A 437-nucleotide genomic window follows, 5' to 3' on the forward strand; every position below is an offset into this window, starting at 1 on the left:
AGCACTAATCTTTAACCCCGAAAAGCACTGTATTATTTCAACAATCCTACATACCACTTCTATCAAGGGCCAGAATTATGTAGTGCTGTGGTTTCCTAGGCCCAGCATGCTTAGTTTTGCAATGGTTGGTACCATAGTGCTTGAGGGAAAGAAAGGATTTTTTTTTATTATTATTATTTTTAAATACATAGGAGTGCAAACTCATATAATTGGGCCAGCAGGTCAAGGGAGGTGATTCTGCCCCTCTACTCCACTCTCGTGAGACCCCACCTGGAGTACTGCGTCCAGCTCTGGAGTCCTCAACATAAGAAGGACATGGACCTGCTGGAGCGTGTCCAGAAGAGAGCCACGAGGATGATCCCAGGGCTGGAGCACCTCTCCTATGAGGAGAGGCTGAGAGCCTTGGGGCTGGTCAGCCTGGAGAAGAGAAGGCTCCA

The sequence above is a fragment of the Charadrius vociferus genome, unplaced genomic scaffold (genome assembly GCF_000708025.1).
Source record: "Charadrius vociferus isolate BGI_N301 unplaced genomic scaffold, ASM70802v2 scaffold685, whole genome shotgun sequence".
NCBI classification, from domain to species: Eukaryota; Metazoa; Chordata; class Aves; order Charadriiformes; family Charadriidae; genus Charadrius; species Charadrius vociferus.